Here is an 18,113-nt window from a genome sequence, read left to right as displayed (position 1 = left end):
CTAAATCAGTTCAGCCGTTGAGCTGCTACGGTGGTACAAACATTTAGGGTGTATGTATGTATATACATACACCCTAAATGTATGTATTTATTAGGGTGTATGTATATACATACATACACCCTAAATGCATTACGCTCGTTTTTGGGTACTCGTGTAAAAATAAACAAAACTCTTTTGAGAAAGTCCAGTAAGGGAAATTTTTTCTCTGACCTGCTCAAACATTCTATCAAATTCTAAAAATTTCATTAAGAGAATTATTGATATTCAAAAGAGGTAAATATACGCTTTGAAACCCGTAAATTAATGCCTGTAAATTAATCCAGAAATTTACCATCCTAACCGAAAGAGAAATTGAAAAACGTATTTTAAAAACAATATTTTTGAATTCATAAAACCACAAATACTAATGATCTGTTAAAAACTAAAATAAATTTACTGGGAGAAACAAACATTTTTAAAATAATATATAATTCGTTTAGCTAGCTAATTTATTTTCAATGATCTTAACCTTTTAATTTGTTAATACAATTTAATTTTAAAATTTACCTCACACAAACGGATGATGATCAAAATTGAACGGTCGTGTACCCTTGTTACATGCCGTAATAGTATAATGATGAGGTTGATTGTGAAGCGGGGAGTAGATTGATTAGTAGAAGTACTTTCCCTCAATGTAATCCTTATTAAATCATCTGGAAGGAGAAATTTTGTAAGAAAGTTTAATGTATTATTAAAGTACTTCTCCCTGCTCTCATAAATCAAAATCAACGTAAAAATAAATCATTTATTAAATTAAGGCTACAAAGGACAACAAATAGTAATTCTTTGTCCATGAATATTTTTTCTTTAAAATAATTAACACGGAAAAAACAGATTTCCTAATTTTTTTAATGAAAATTTTGTTAGCGTTCACCTTTATTACAATTTCACTGCAACCGGGTTTCAATATTAATAAATTTAAATAAGCTTTTTAAATTACCGGTTCTTTTTTCTACCATTATTTATTTTTTATTTATGAAAAAGCGAGGATCAATGCTATGATCATTAGCCTGGTGGAAATTGGTAGCGTAAAAAAGAATGTCTGACCGGGATTCCAACTCGGGATCTCTGCACGAAATGCCAAAACGCTATTTTCTCAGCGACGGAGGTCGACTAAAATTATTAATTTTTCTGACTGTAATTATTTTAAAATACTCTGTTTTTTCCTTGTTAATTATTTTAAATAAAAAAGTGATAAAATTAAAAATAAAAAACCCACGATGCCGGTTGAAAGAAACATATCTACTGTAGCACCCTCGGCTTATAACCGTAAAACTAATCTAAGAACACGGTCTGAGGTGATACCTATATAACACATAAAACCGCATCAAAATCGGCCCAACAATTATTGGGAAATACATCTACTGCAGCGCCCCCCGGTGGCCTATAACCCTAAAACATATCTAAGAACCTGCTCTCAAGTGATACCTAAGTTATTTAATGCAAAAAATTGCATCAAAATCGACCCAGACGTTTTAGAGAAACACATCTACTGCAGCGCCCACTGGAGGCCTACAACTGTAAAAGTAGTCTAAGAACCTGCTCTAAGGTGATACCTATGTAATGCAAAAAACCTAATCGAAATCGGTCCAGCAGTTTTTGAAGAAAATAGTAACACATACACACACAACCTCTTACCCCAAACTCATATACTCAGTTTCCGTTCCGTCGTTGGTAAAAATCTGTCAACAACGTTATAATACTTTCCTGGCATTGGTTATTTATCCTTATTTAGTGGAAAAACAATTGTACATGAAAAAAGTTATCTAAGATTTCATTATTGGTATAGGGGTTATTTATGATGTTTTATTGTAAAATTATCAATATATGTTTAAACCGAAAAAAATTTTTTAATTTAAAAAAAATCCGTATTTTTTTCTCCCACCTCAAAAATCACCTTTCAAGTAATTTTTTTTTATGTTTCTCTTTACTATGTTAAATGGAAGAAACTAAAAAAGAATATACTAAGAAATGTACAACCAATAAAATGTTACGCAAGATTTTATTTTGGGGTTGTGGAATGAACTATAATGTAATTCTATTTTAATATTTTAACTTTTATTATTGAAAGTTTAAATAAATCCAAATGTTTAGAAAATTTCAAAAAATCTTTATTTTTAAGCTGTGATCGGCTCCCATTCCCAACATTGTACTCCCAACTACTTTTTTGGGATCACTAACATTACTACTACGCCTACGAAGCAATTAAAAAAAATTGGAGAATTTTTTTTTTAAATAGTAAGATAAATATGCACGTATATACTGAACTGATATAAAGTCGGGTTACGTTAGCAAAAGTTTGAGAAACTCTATTATTGTTTATATTGATATTTATTATTATTGTTTGCTGTTGTCATTATTGGTATTTTTCTGATTATGGAATGCAAGGTTGGCGGGAGTTTATTTCTCCCTACTTATCCAGCAACCTGGACAGAGTCCCTTCCTGCTGGATGATTCTAATCGGGCTTGTTTTTTTAAAAGGGTTATTTTATATGGCGGGTCTAATTTTTCAAGTTTTGTTTATTATTTAGTGATTTTAAGACGGATTTAGTTGCATTCCAATCCCTTGTTGAACCAGCGTTATCGAACCCATTTTATGGGCCGACCGCGCATATTAAGGCTAGGCTTATGAAGCCTGTCCTCCCGACGTAATTCCCCTTCAGACCGTCTACTGAAGTCCTTTCGGTGCTAACGCTTCATAGGCTAGCAGGAATACGCCACAACGGGGCACTAACTATAAGGAGGGAGCAATGCGATCCCTACTCCGGAGGAGTCGCAATTGCTGGTTTATTTTACTCTACTTGTAAGTTTTAAAAAGGAGAGGTTGTGTAGAAGCTCTTCATCCGCTTCTGCTGTGGCTGCCCTTCAGGACGCTTTTCTGATTCTTATTGAGACCTGTTTGTAAGTTGCATTATTGCCGTTTATTATTATTACTATTATTATTACCATTATTAGTATTCTCATTATTACTATTACTGATTTGTCTTGTTTTACTTATGTTCTTAAAGTAAAAAATTGTAATTATATAAACATTTTCAATTGTCAATCTTTTAATATCCTGATCGAGCTGTGAACATGCGACAATATATATTTATTTATATAGCCTATAACACTCCCGGTAATGTAAGGATTCCAACGCGGAGTCATACATCTAAATCGGTTCAGCCGTAGTGCTTCTACGGTGGAACAAACATATTTACATACATACGTATACCCTAAATAAATTACACTCCTTTTCGGGCAGTTGTGTAATAATACAATTTAAACCAGATTACAACAAACGATTAGGCTACGTTTCAGGAGGAAGAAAAATAAAAAACGTATTTAAATAGATTCCGCGAATCATATTATGAACGGTACAAACATAAAATCCAGGAAGTACTTGCATTAAAAAAGTACTTTATAGATTTTTTCTCTTCTCGAAAAAAAAAACAGCTGAAATTGTCAGAACTAAAAACGGATATTTTTTTCTTAGAAAAATTTGTAAGTTTAACTACGTCAAGAGGCGAAAAACTTTGCTTTGTAAGGGAAAAAACGAGCAGAAGAGCAACTTGATAAAATTTCAAAAACTATATACCTAAACTGTATACAAAGATTACTTTCTAAATATGTTTAAAATTTATTTACGCAGTTGATGTTTTTAGAATAATATGAACGAGTAAATTGACGATAAATAATCATATAACGAGTAACAACAATAAACCTCTATACCCTCAGGAAATTAAAAGTTTCGTATTTGTTAATATAATGTTATTATTAAATATAGTTTGTAATAATAATTCGTTTTGCCTTCAACTAACTAATTCATATTTTACATTGGTCCTGGTACAGAAAATAATAAAACTGTTTTTGTTTTGAATTGCAAATAATTTATAAATTATTTTTCGGTGAATTAAGCGATATATAACAGTATAAAGCTTAAAATTGAAGTATGTATTTACAGTCATAAATTTACTGAATATAAAATTGAAGTGCACTTGAATAATAATCGTAATATGTTCTATTTTTATCAAGTTTTATACGTATAAAGTTTTACATTATTTGTTAATATATAACTAATTTACCATTTCGTTAAATTACATTTGAAAAAACTCCAATTTCGAAACCAATAAGAAATATTCATAATTTTTTTTTTATGAACTCAAACATTTTTATATCAGCAAAAATTTAATTCACGACAAAAAAAAATATTATAAAATCTATTAAATAAAAGCATATAAAACTTATCCTTTAAGAACTTTATTTTATTTTTCTTTGTTTAACCTCCAGGACCATCGTTAGGTATTGCTTCAGAGGATGAGATGAATGATTTGAAGCGTGTGTGAAAATACCATGCCTTACCGAAATTCCAATCCGGGATCTTCGGATGAAAGGTCGAGACGCTGGTACTCGCGCCATGGAGGCCGGCTTTAAGAACTTAAGAAAGGATGAAATGGTCGAATCATTTTCTAATATTTATAACAGAAGACTTATGGAAAAGACAGAAAATTTATCTCCGTACCTGTCTATAATCCGTCTAATACATTGAAATTTACGGTTAATATTAGTTAATTTACGGTTTTATAGTAGAAAACATGATACCAAAGAGAGCAGGAGCAGATAAATGTGAAAAATACAGAACACTTAGCTTAACTAGTCATGCATCAAAAATCTTAACTAGAATTCTGCACAGAAGAATTGAGAGGAGAGTGGAAGATGTGTTAGGAGAAGACAAATTTGGTTTCAGGAAAATTATAGAGACAAGGGAAGCAATTTTAGCGCTCAGATTAACAGTAGAAGGAAGATTAAAGAAAAACAAACTGACATACTTGGCACAAGTAAATGCATAAATACTGAAAATAAAATTTTCAGCATTTTAAAAAAAATTAGGGTTAAATACAGAGATAGAAGAACAATTGCTAACATTTACAAGAACCAAACAGCAACAGTAATAATTGAAGAACATAAGAAAGAAGCCGAAATAAAAAAGGAAGTCCGACAAGGATGTTCCCTATCTCCGTTACTTTTTAATCTTTACATGGAACTAGCAGTTAATGATATTAAAGAACAATTTAGATCCGATGTTACAGTATAAGATGAAAAGATAAAGATGCTACGATTTGCTGATGATATAGTAATTCTAGCAGAAAGAAAATAAGATTTAGAAGAAACATTGAATGGTATGGATGAATTCCTACGCAAGAACTACCGCATGAAAATAAACAAGAACAAAACGAAAGTAATGAAATGTAGTAGAAATAATGAAGATGGACCAATGAATGTAAAAATAGGAAGGGAAAAGATTACGGAAGTAGAAGAATTTTGTTATTTGGGAAGTAGAATTACTAAAGATGGACGATGCAGGAACAATATAAAATGACAAACAGCACAGGCAAAACGAGCCTTCATTTAGAAATATAATTTTGTTACATAAAAAATTAATTTAAACGTTAGGAAAACATTTTTGAAAGATATGTTTGAAGTGTAGCTTTATATGGAAGTGAAACTTGGACGATGAAGTGAAACTTGTACCTGAAAGGAAAATATTAAAAGCTTTTAAAATGTGGTGCTGTAGGAGAATGTTAAAAATCAGACGGGTGGATAAAGTGACAAATTAAGAGGTGCTGCGGCAAATTGACGAAGAAAAAAGCATTTGGAAAAATATAGTTAAAAGAAGATGAAATATAGTTAAAAGAAGATGTGGCCTATGATTCTCACATCATAGGCCAAAAAAAAAAAAAATCATAGGCCACATATTACGGCATCCTGGAATGGCTTTAATATTAGAGGGACAGTTAGAAGGCAAACATTGTGCAGGTAGGCAACGTTTGAAATATGTATAACAAATTGTAAGAGATCTATGCTGTAGGGGGTATGCCGAAATGAAACGACTGGCACTAGATAGGGAATCTTGGAGAGCTTCAAATGATTGAAGACAAAAAAAAATAGAAAAATTAAAACAGAACATAAAGAATAGTTTTACGAGTAAAGTAACTAATTAAAGAAACTAATAACAATTTTAAGATTACTTATGATTTTACCAGAAACCAAAAATTAATTAGAAGGAATTTTAAGTATAGATCTATTATTAGAAGAGAAAATCAGTTTAAATATAAACAGGAATAAACAAAAATTTAAAAATCTGAAAAGATTTTACAAATGTTTGTTATTTACGTGATAAAATTACAAAGAATGGAGTAATTAATGTATATATAAAAGCAGACTGACATAAGTAAGGAGAATTTTCTTCCAGAAAAGTTGTCTAATAATATAGATAATATGGACCTAAGAATAAAAAGATATTCGTAAAAAACTATCTTTCAGATACAACACTTTAAAATATGAGCAGAAAAGAGAAAAACAGAGATCTTTGAAGTGCTATGTTAAAGAAGGATATTGGTGGATGAAGTAGGAAATGAAGAGGTCTTTCAATGAATAGAACGTGAGAGAAATTTGTGGCAGAAATCTAGCAGACGATCTAGGTTAGTTGGCTATGTAAAGCATTTTCATAAACTCGCGCACCAAAATCGAGCACCGATCCTCCACTGGTATATTTGTTGTTACGGGATCCTGAAGGTATTGTCGCGTGTTCGTGGATATTGAGAGACTAACACACTTCTTATAAGTACAATTTATTACTCTAAAAATCGAATATAAAATAAATATTAGCAATGAATATATGACATACAAAATAATAAGTATTTTACACACAGTAAAAGTAAAAGTACTAATACTTTTACTGTCTACAATAGACTTACCCTAACCTTTATGAATGAATATAATACGATCAATTTCACTACTTCTTTCTTTCTTTTTTTGTTTAGCCTCCGTAACCAACGTAAGGTATTACTTCAGAGGATGAATGAGGATGATATGTATGAATGTAAATGAGGTGGTTTTGTACAATCTCAGGTGACCATTCCTGGCATGTGAGGCTTATTGAAACCCAACGTAAGGTATTACTTCAGAGGATGAATGAGGATGATATGTATGAATGTAAATGAAGTGGTTTTGTACAATCTCAGGTGACCATTCCTGGCATGTGAGGCTTATTGAAACCCAACCACCAAAAATCATCGGTATCCACGATCTAGTATTCAAATCCGTATAAAAGTAACTGCCTTTAAAAGGATTTGAACCTTAGAACTCTCGACTTCGAAATCAGCTCATTTGCGTTGACGAGTTCACCGACTAGACCAAACCGGTGGGTCACTTTTACTAATGTTTACTAATAACTCACCTAACAACTTCCTGCATTCACCCACTGTCTGTAATAGAATGCTCGTCATAATCATCATCATGAGTCAAAGAGTACGTCATATACTCTTCATCCGTTGTTACTTGAAGCTTACTGATATCGCCGTCACTGCAACCGCGTTGTACTCAAGCTTGTGAAACTATCGCTTGTTATGAAGACTACGCTGAATACGGCCTCGCAGAACTACTGACTCCGCTGGTTCTTGGCTGTATTTATAACACCTGGCTTGCAGAATCAATTTCTTTTTCGCCTGAAATTAATAGAAAAGAGAACCATTAACATCAGTATATTTTTTAAGACAAATTTAAGTAATGAAATGAAATTGATTAGGTTAATAGATAAATGATTAAGGGATAAAATAGGAAAACTCACGATTTTTTTTTTTTTTTGTTACTATTAAGCTACAGTTATTAAGATTTGAACTGAATGGAAAAGATATAAACCCGACTAATATAATATTAATTGACTCGTATCCAAACAGAACTGGAGAAAATATAATAGCAATACCGTTGTTATAGCTAGTACAAATGATACAACAGTTATCGCAATTTATTACTGCGTTTAAGCTATACGAAAACTGTTACCAAGATTATAAACATGGAAAATATGTTCATTTTATCGTTTATACCAAACGATTAATCTAAACTTATTGTTAAATCTTTATTATCTCGTAATAGAACAAACACTTAAACTTGATTAGATAAACGGTGATTAAAGTTAAAATATGTTGTTTTATGAGATTTTTTTATAATCGACTATTCATAGTTTCCAGAAACCGATCAATTAAATAACGTTTTTTAAATTTGTTTATTTATTAACAAACATACTACTAATTGGAAGATTGTCATTAAACTCTTATTTTTAACATAGTAGTTTGTAGTACAATATATTAATAATAAATTTAATAGTGAACTAAAAAAAAAAAAAAACTTGTATATTATTTTATTCTGCTGCATAATAAAATTTATATATTTAAAATAATATTAAAGTACTACGGTTATAAAAATAAATAACATCCTCGTCGCGGCTTATCCCGCGCTATAAAACGCTTAACTGCGTTCCCCGTCGCAGTCATTATTTATTTAATTTTTTTTTTTTTTGTTAGTCAAGTAACCGGAGGCAGGTGTAACCAGTTGCGTTGCACATACGATAACAGTAATTAGATGAGACGCCATGTCGTACACCGTCACAACCCTTAAAAATTCGAAATTCGTTTTTAGATATTCTGAAGAATATTTGCAAGCCCAAATCTACTAAATATCTCATTTAGTACAATCGGAAACGGTGAAAACTTGCAATCATTGTTCGAAGTTTTTACCTTCACCCACTCATTTCAAGGTCGAATTTAGAAAAATCTAGAAATTAGTTATTATATATTCATATGAAGATTACACACACCAAAAATCAAGTTAATATCTTTATTTGTTACCGAGAAATTAAAAAAATAGTCTGTCTGATTCATCTTCTAATTTCAAACCTAACGGAAAAAATTATGGAAATTTTTAGCGCTTAAAATACCATTTCTATTCGAGATTTGAACAAGGAACCTTTTGGATGAAAGGCAAAATATTATTTTTCCACTACATACGTCCTTTTTTTTACGTAGGGGGAGGGAAAAGCTCTACCAGCATCCGCCAGGCCCGCTCTGACGGCAATGCGGGGCTCACACCCACTAAAAAACCTCCCCCTCTAGTCGCACGAGGGCCGGACCTAATCCGTGCGGTATGTACACAGCTCCTGTGCAACCGCTCGGTCACACCTAGCGCAGACCCAGAACAGAGGCAATGACGTCCTTAGGGAGCGATAGACGAAGACGACTCCGAGAAGTCCCCGCCGTCCATGCCCAGAGGCTGGCCACCATCACCATCCTTCTTCAGCAGTCCGTGACAGCCCATTGCCCGGTACTCCTTCATAGCCGGCAAACTCCGAGCCCGTCGGGTCCTAACCTCTACCACATACGTTGACTTTATTTTAAACAACCTGTTAATATTATGTCTCTTGAATTGACTTTATAATCCTTACACTATTATAATAAATATGTATATTTTTTGTATTTACTGTTTTTCGGGCCCAATGTTGTTAAGATTGATTATACAAATCTGAAAATTCGGGTACTTTTTCGTTTTATGCCCCCCCATGTTTTTCGCATTTTTTCTCATAAAAAATATTTAATATACCATGTTTTATAATAACTGATGAATAAAACATTAGAGAAATACCGCAGCAACCCTATAACTCAATAAAAATAACCCAATAATACTTTAGAGAAAATACACTAACATACCGTTCATTTTAAACATTCACCATATTAACATAGTTTACATATCAAAAAAAGCATTAATACTTATAATTATAAATATAATCTAACCAAACTTAAACTACGCTCGCTAACCTTTACTAATTAACAATAAGTAATTTACTGTTAATTAAAATTACTGTTGATTAGTCAAGGTTAGCGAGGGTAGGTAAAATAGGAAAACAAGGAATCGTTTATTTCTACCGTCATTTCTGGACCACCAACCTTTTTTGGATTTTTTAATAAATGATCAGGACACACACACCTCTCTCAGGTACATTTACCAATCCGTTATCGCTTCAATTGACATTAACCTATGCTCGCTTCGCTTGGTAACATTGACTAATATGTAAAATATATTTAAAATAACCGGTATAAAACAGCATATTAGTGTGTTTCTCTAATGTTCTATTCATCAATTATTACAAAACATGCTATTATTAAGTAATTTTTATGTGAAAAAATGCGAAAAAAGTGGCGGGCATAAAACGAAAAAGTACCAAATTTCGTTTCAAGCAATTTTATCTTATACTTCGTTTCATTATTTGTAATATTAGACGAAGAAAATGATGTCTGAAAATTGTTCGCTATTTTATTTTTTTGTTACATACGTAACATGTCCGTGTGTATAGTCACACGGATAAGAAATTATAAGATAGCTTTTTTATAAAATCTGTTAATGCTTCGTTTTATAATTTTCATACAAATGTAGAAGAGTGAATCTTACGTATAATCCTTTATGAAGTATTTTACTCTAAGCCATTGATTCCCAAAGTTGTCCAGGTGGACCCCCAGGGGTCTTCGGGAGACTCGACGGGGGTCTACGTTGGCGTAACAAAAAAATGGGGGTTCACAATTTGTAAGCGGAGTCCACGAAAATTCATCTGGTTTCGATAGAGAAGAACTAAAATGTTGGCTTGACTTTGCGTATCAATCTAGGAGAAGCTCAGCGACTGTTACTTGTAAAAACTTGCATATTCCATATTCAGTACTACGAACGTGTCGAGACTTGCAAAGCGCCGCCCAGTTTTCAAACTTGTCACAGGTAGAATGCCTTAATGAGGATATTCAGACATACGTTCAACATTTAATTGCCCTGCATGATGACTTCAAAATCAGATTTGAAAATATTCTGATGATGGAAATATCACCACGGATCATAAATCCATTTGATGAAACGGAAGTGGAGAATGTGATATTACAAGAGGAGCTACTCGAGCTTAGCACTAATGAGGAGCTGAAGGTGAAATTTAAAAGAGGGTATCAAACATTTTGGCTGCAGGCAGAAATACCAGAAAAATATCCTGGACTGTGGGGAATTGCGAGAAAGCTTTTGATAGCGTTTCCCTCGTCATATCTTGTCGAAAAAAAGTTTTAGCGTCGTTACAAACCTTTTATCAAAAAAAAGGAGCAGATTCAATATCACAGAACGGGGAGATTTGCGCTTATTCCTAACAAAACTGAAGCCAAATATTGACAATTTGCTGTCAATTCATCAAGTACATCCCTCCCGTTAAAATTTTAACTATTTTGTGATTGTCATTGTAGAAGTTGCATTACGTTATTAATGTTTAATTTTAATTATATTACGACAATTTTATTATATTACATTGCAATACGATAACAATAATAATTAATAGTGTAATGATTACATATTTGAATAAATATGCAACACAAAAAAATATACTATTTTCTTTTGCTTTTTACCACTCTGAATGGGAAGTTTTCTAAATAAAATAAGTGAGAATTGATTGCTTTCTTGTGCTGTGAGTAGATGTCAAAAATGTAAAGTTGGATGGAAGCATTTTTTTTGATCGGCCAACTTTACTTTTTTGACATCCACTCACAGCACAGTCAATCAAAAAAATTAACCAATCGATACTCACTTTTTTTTTCGGAAACTGTTAGTTCGTGGAACTCAGCCGTAACGCAAATTTTCATAGTTAGATCTAATCTTCACATTTTCCGTCGACTGGAAATATGGTAGAAATGTAGCTGCAGGGGGTCCACCGGAACCAGAAAAATTTTGAAAGTGGTCTATGAGAAAAATAAGTTTGGGAACCTCTGCTCTAAGCCTTTATGAGGAACTACATTTTCATGAAAAGTAACATAATATTTTAAGTTTAATCGAATCGTAGGTGATGCTGCTATCCAATTATATGAATTTTACAAAATATTACCATAAAACAATTGTCTAAAGGAAGGAAGAAGGTAATTGTTTATTACTCTTCCTGCTTCTAAACTCCTTGATATTGAGATATATTGCATGAAAGAAATAATTTAACATCAACTTAAACTACGCTCACTTCAGGTTAATGTCAAGCGAAGCGATAACGGATTGGTAAATGTACCTAAGAAAGGTGTGTGTGTGTGTGTGTGTGTGTGTGTGTGTGTGCTGATCATTTATTAAAAAATCCCAAAAATGTTGGTGGTCCAGAAATAAAGGTAGATATAATTTCCATCATAATTTAACTAAAACAAAGATTTGTCTATATTATGCGTTTTGGATTACAGTAAACCACCGCATCAAGATTTATTGTTGTAACAAGACTGCAGTTCATACTTTCATGAAATCTGTGTGTACACTGTATTACAGAAGTCACTATTGGTGAAGTAGGAATAACTGAAAAAATAGAGAGAGCAAAAGTAAGTCACAGAAAATATAACAGATGTACGCCGTTTGATGTTAACTGGATCTTCAGAGGTATTGCGCTTCGCAATAAAAAAAATATATTTCTTTGTTCCAGCTCCAATTCGTGGAAGTGAAACTTTATTAGCAATAATCAAACAGTACTTTTTGCCTAGCACTACTTTCATTAGCGAGCGACTGTTGGAGGTCTTATAAATGTTTTTCAATTCGAAAGTTACAACCACCTAGCATTCAACCAAACGGTAAACTTCATCGATCTGGACACTGGAATCATACACAAATTAGAGAAAAAAAAGTGGCGTTATGTTCGGTTAAATGTGCCTACGTATTATAACTGAAAGCAGTATTAGTCAGTCACCTGATTGAATTCACATTTCTTGGACTAAAATCGCTAATCCAGGTCTTTTTAAAAGCAATAGGACAGCTTTATAACGGTTTTGAACATCAGCAGCAGCTAGACACACTGCCTCTGACACAGGATTCTGAAGACGATTTTTAACGTTAGTTAATCATGTTTTATGAGTTTATGACTTAATTTTTTTTTATTACTTAAACTTGGTTTAGATTAATCTATCTCAATATCGAACAAATAAGGAAATTGTGAACAATTTCCAGGAAGAATGTTAAGAAATTTAGTTTAAGATTGTTTAAATCTATTTCGACAGTTTAGAAAATATTTCCTTCGTGACCTGTTCTGATAAGCATTTGAATGCTTGCCTCTTTGCAGATAATATAATTATAACGTCTGGAAGTGAAAGTGACGATGAATTGCAGATGGATTTAAACAAATTTTATAAACTGGCTTTAAAATATAACTTAAGCTACTCTCTTTGTCCAAAACCAAAATCCTATTCTTACAAGGTTATAAACTTATAAGGTCTAAAAATTTATACAGTGTTTTAATTATTAAATCTGTAATATCAAAATATTGGTGATATCAAAAAGTTGACTTAGTTCGTTTTAGGCCCTTATCCAAGCCCACCGGGTTGGTCTAGTGGTGAACGCGTCTTCCCAAATCAGTTGATTTGGAAGTCGAGAGTTCCAGCGTTCAAGTCCTAGTAAAGTCAGTTGTTTTTACACGGATTTGAATATTAGATCGTGGATACCGGTGTTCTTTGGTGGTTGAGTTTCAATTAACCACACATCTCAGGAATTGTCGAACTGAGAATGTACAAGACCACACTTCATTTACGCTCACACATATCATCCTCATTCATCCTCTGAAGAATTATCTAAACGGTAGTTACCAGAGGCTAAACAGAAAAAAAAGAAAGGCCCTTATCCAAAGAATAGTAGGCACTAGTAACGAATTCGATATTTTACTTAATAAGAAATTTATAGCGATATGTTGTTTTTTTCTAAAAAGCCCCCCTTCCCGTTTCCATTTTCATGGTTCGACTTTGGCCGTTAACGAACTCGACCGAGATTTTATGACGAGTTATTTTTACGAAACAATTTGAAAGTGATTGGCCCAAAATTACGGTAGTTATTGTGTCCACAAGAAAGTGAAATATATATATATATAATTTTTAAGCTGACGGTAGTTTTGGGGTCTGGAGGATGTGAAACGCGATGATATGTCGAAATTTCCGAATATATTGAATCATGGTACCGATTACAATATGTAGCTTTCTAATGAAATCTACCTAATAGATTGTGTAAAATACAACTGAACATTTTTTATTTTATATTACCTCTATTTATTTATAAGAAAATAAAAATGATCATAAATAACAGTTAACGTTTACAAAATTACAGATCATTATGTCGCGTTGAAATTTGAATTTTGTATTAGGATAAATTGAAACAGATAAAAAAGTTAATAACACATTTTAAGAACGTTATAACGATATTTTGTTTTTTTTTTCGAAAAAGCCGGGGTGGCTTTTTCTTAAAATGGTCCGATAAATGGTCCGATTTTAGCCGTTAACGAACCCGACCGAGATTTTTCGTTGTGTTATTTTTAGGGAACAATCTGAAAGTGATTGGCACAAAATTACGGCAGTTATCGTGTCCACAAGAAAGTGAAATATACATATATATTTATATATAAACTTTTGAGCTGACGGTGGTTTTGGGAACTGAGGGATTTGAAACGCGAAGATATGTGGAAATTTTCCGGAAGTCGAATCATGGTACCCAATACAACAACTAGCCTTCTTATGAAATCTACCTAAAAACAGGTAACCCATTTAAAGAATTTTAAGTTAAATTTTTCTAACATGGAACCGTTGGTACATGAAATTAGTTATAAAAATAAAATAAAAATCAACCTTACCAACAATTTATATTTTGTACTTTCGGTCAACCATGTTGGTTGTCATTGCATAAAAGTATGTACGTCCGTAACGTAAGAGTGTCTGTTGTCTCGGTACACCAATTGTTATTATTTTAATATTTTATAATCTACGTTTTTAATTTTAATGTTTAAATCAGAAAAATTCTCTCCTGAGGATGGTCGAATGACCGAAAGTACTAGACATATTATAAATTATTGGTAATGTTGATTTTTATTTTATATTATTATATTATAATTAAAGAATTGTTATCAACTATGTATAAAAATTAAGATTAATTTTAACTAAAAAAAAAAAAAAAATTAGGCTAGTAAATGCATAGAGTAAAAATTGAAACAACTGCAATCCATAGAAATTATACTTCTGTAAGGAAAAAATAATATTAAATTACTTAAGAAAAAGGTAGAAGACGAATAGAATGAATAAGTAAAAGATGGAATGCCGGAATACGTCATGATGTATATTATAAATAAAAAAACAAACACAAAATTCAAAATAATACTTAAAATGTCAAACAATATTAATAATTTTTTAGTTAACTCCTTATACGGATTAAAACAGATAAATTTATCTCATAATTGGGTGTACAGGAATTGGGAATCAAAATCCAAAATATTTTTTATATTTTTTAAAATATTCTGTTGATTTAGATCACTATTAATATCATCAATAAATTACTACCAGAGTTGCTAGTAAAGTATTGGGGTCACCGCGCTGGGAAAGCACAAACATTTAGTTTAAAAAAAAAAAATAATAATAATAAAGCAATATATCATATTATAATTTTAAAAAAATTCAAAATTGGTTGGGTAAGTTTAATAATAAAATAAAGAGTCACTAAATTTGTTTCCTTTTTTCCCTCAAATATTAGGAAAAATATTTTGAAGAACAAAAAACTGAATAATGAAACCTGATAATTTTAAATTTCTGTGTGTAATATAGATCATGCTTTGTACGTAATATAACATAAGAATAAATCTTATCTTTAGCTAAGGGAAACAAATTATCTATAAAATAAAAACACGATTGCCAAAAAAAATACAGTTCACTTTAATATAATTAAAAAGCGTGCGGGTGACAATTTTGTATAAAGTATTTGTATATAGCATAATTTTTTTAAAAGTTTTTTATACTTATTTAAAAATCGTATATAGCCTGACACTCCAAGTAACGTAAGGATTCCAACGCGGGGTCATACATCTAAATCGGTTCAGCCGTTGAGCGACTACGGTGGAACAAACATGCATGCATACATCCTAAATACATTACACTCTTCTTTGGGTAGTCGTATAAATAGTATTTGTATACAGTATGAGATCAAGAAGAAACACATGCTTCAATGTCGAACATACTGCTCCTAAAAAAATCATATGATTTTTTTCTTAAATGTTTATATACATAAATTAACAATTAATATAATCCACCTTACCAGCACGCTGATATGTACTCTAGATCTTTCGGCTTACTTGGAAGCCAGCATCAGAAGTTAAAATTAATGCACTAAAGTCAAAATTTAAAAACAGTTAAAGTATACTAGTAGGATAGGGACAGTTATGACCGTTTTTACATTTTAACTATGATTTTTAAACTTTGACTAATGCATTAATTTTAACTCCTGATGGTGGTTTCCAAATAAGCCGAAAGATCTAGAGAACGTATCAACATGCTGGTAAGTTGGATTATATTAATTATTAATTTATTTATTTAATATATCAGCGGTACCATGTTTGAGAAATTAATACATATATATATTTATATAGCCTATGACACTCCCGGTAACGTATGGATTCCGACGCGGAGTCATAAATCTAAATCGATTCAGCCGTTGAGCTGCTACTATGGAACAAACATACATCCATACACCCTAAATAAATTACATTCATTTTTGGGCAGTCTTGTAAAAAGAGGAAACAATAAAATTGTTTTAATTGGCAGATTATTTTGAAATGAATGTAAAATAAGAGAAGATTCTTAATTTTTATTACTTTTTATTGGTTTAAAGCGAAATCATTGAAATATTTTTATTAATTTACTTTTTATAATAAAATATTTAATAATCTTTAAATAGATGATATAACGGTAACAATAAAAATTGTTAACTAAAAATCTAAGGAATTGAAAATACTGAAAAAATTAAATATTTTTTTCATAAATTGTAGAATATATGTTTGTAATATCTATTTGTAATATCAATTCATTAAATTCATGGGTAGTTTGTAACGTGCTTAATTTATAAGAAACTAGCGAAAGATTCTTATCATTAGCTGAATGTAGTTACACTATTTTTAAGAAGTTATTATCGTAATGCAGTAAAATATTTTTATCTGTATTTATATATTTGTAACTTTGAATAACTTTATTTTTTATTTTTAGACTCGAAACCCATGTTACAATCGTATTTAACCTAACCCTAATCATACGTATACACAAAATTAATTATTTCGTTACATTGTTAAAATATTTTTAGGTTATTTAAAGAAATGTTTTCATTAAAAATATTTATTGAAATCAATAATTAATTAGACGTAATTAAAAGCAAATGTTAGTTTTTTCTTACCTTACAATGAAAACAATATTAGCGAAGATATCATTTAAGTATCAACATTTACGTACAAAACATTTATATTATCTAGTTAAAAAAAAAAAAACGAAATTACAACTGTAAACAACTGCTAGATAATTTATATTAATGTAGCAACATGCACATCACTAAAAAAAAATAAAAGCAAATACATACCAACTCACAGACAAAATAACCGGCAAACAAATAAATATACAATGAACACAAGTACTGCGTCTGAGTTTCGAACGCTAACGTGCCTGTTGATTCCTGTCGCAGTCGACAACTGGGTGACGTCATTCTAATAGACAGTGCAGAGCGGCAGCGTTGTAGTCCGACCAACAGTGTTTATAACTGTTCGAAACATCCAGTCTAATATTACGTTCTTAACAAATAAGATGTTAAGGTCAAGAAAGAAACCTAACTTTTCTGTATGTCTTTTGATACATACTTAACAAAAGTTTACATTTTCATGACTCGAATTTTCTGTAATTTTAACTGACTACTACGAGTTAATAATTAATTTAAAATAATATACATAAATAAAATATTTATATAATTTGAATTTGATCTTTCTTTTATTATAATTTTCAAAATGAAAACAATTCTGAAATATTTACTTCTGCAAATAGATTTCTATGATTAGATTTATTCATTTTTTAAGTTATATATAATTATAAAATTAACTCAAAAGTAGAGAATTACTAATTCTAATATTTTTATAAATTCCATATAATAAATTTTGAAAATTAGTCAACATTTTAATATTTATAATTTTTTTTTTTACTATAAAATTTCTTTATTAAATATAAACTCTACAAAAAAAAGAAGATATTTAATATATTAATGAAATTTAAAAGAAAAATAAATGTAAGTTCAGTTTCTATAAATCGAATTTGTTACATTTGGAACTTTCAACCCCGTCATCATCTGTATTATGTAATTGCATAAATCCAAAAATCTTTTAATACCACGGCGCCTTTTTGTAAACAAGATTAAATTCGAATAAACCTTTTTTATTAGATTAAATTCAC

The 18,113-nt window shown here is 30.9% G+C and overlaps 1 long non-coding RNA gene across 1 annotated transcript; it reads right to left on the bottom strand.

The window, feature by feature from the left end:
- Positions 1-552: 552 nt before the first annotated feature.
- LOC142330562 (uncharacterized) lies at positions 553-17,359 on the bottom strand. The gene is made up of 3 exons (XR_012757809.1): positions 17,257-17,359; positions 7,259-7,526; positions 553-692 (listed from the first exon to the last, which is right to left on the bottom strand). It is a non-coding gene; the product is annotated as an uncharacterized LOC142330562 (long non-coding RNA).
- Positions 17,360-18,113: the final 754 nt, after the last annotated feature.

The sequence above is a fragment of the Lycorma delicatula genome, chromosome 9 (assembly GCF_047948215.1).
Source record: "Lycorma delicatula isolate Av1 chromosome 9, ASM4794821v1, whole genome shotgun sequence".
Taxonomy (NCBI): domain Eukaryota; kingdom Metazoa; phylum Arthropoda; class Insecta; order Hemiptera; family Fulgoridae; genus Lycorma; species Lycorma delicatula.
The sequence above is the reverse complement of the archived record's forward strand: the minus strand, read 5'-3'. Positions and strand labels throughout refer to the sequence as shown.